The sequence below is a fragment of the Atta colombica genome, unplaced genomic scaffold (assembly GCF_001594045.1).
Source record: "Atta colombica isolate Treedump-2 unplaced genomic scaffold, Acol1.0 scaffold46, whole genome shotgun sequence".
Lineage (NCBI taxonomy): Eukaryota > Metazoa > Arthropoda > Insecta > Hymenoptera > Formicidae > Atta > Atta colombica.
The window spans coordinates 578,283-578,860 of record NW_017259535.1 but is presented as its reverse complement, the minus strand read 5'-3'; positions in this window follow the sequence as shown (position 1 = coordinate 578,860).

The window sequence follows — 578 nt, the reverse complement described above, 5'->3', positions numbered from 1 at the left end:
TCTCTCTCTCTCTCTCTCTCTCTCTCTCTCTCTCTCTCTCTCTGTCTCTCTCTCTCTCTCTCTCTCTCTCCCCTCATCGTCTCGCGCAGCGTCGAATATGACGACGATGAGGACGAGAACGACGGAGTGGACGGAGTAGGACGAGGCAATCAAGCAGCGTTGGACAGCGTCGGTCGCCGCCGTCGCCGCCACGATCGAAAGAGGCGACGAGAAGGCGAAAATATAACCAAAGAAAGACCAAAATAGTAACTCTCGCGCGGGCGACGGTGCGGCGAGAGCATGGATCTCTCGTGCGAGTGATTGCGCAGGCGCGCAACAAGGACACGATACGCGCGTCCCGCTTCCGCCGCACGACGGCCGATCGTCCCGTCTCCGTCTGGCGTACGGGCGGCGCGTTTCTTGCGACTCCGTCGAATTTTCGACAGGCAGTTGGCAGCCGTGCGTAAAAGAAATAAATAATCAAAGCGACCATGAAGTGACAAATAAAGTCGGGGATCGAGAGAACAATGCTCGCGCGTACGACGGCAAGGAGGACATCCCGAGTCGCGCAGGTAGCGTGCGTTCGCCCCGCTGTTGTT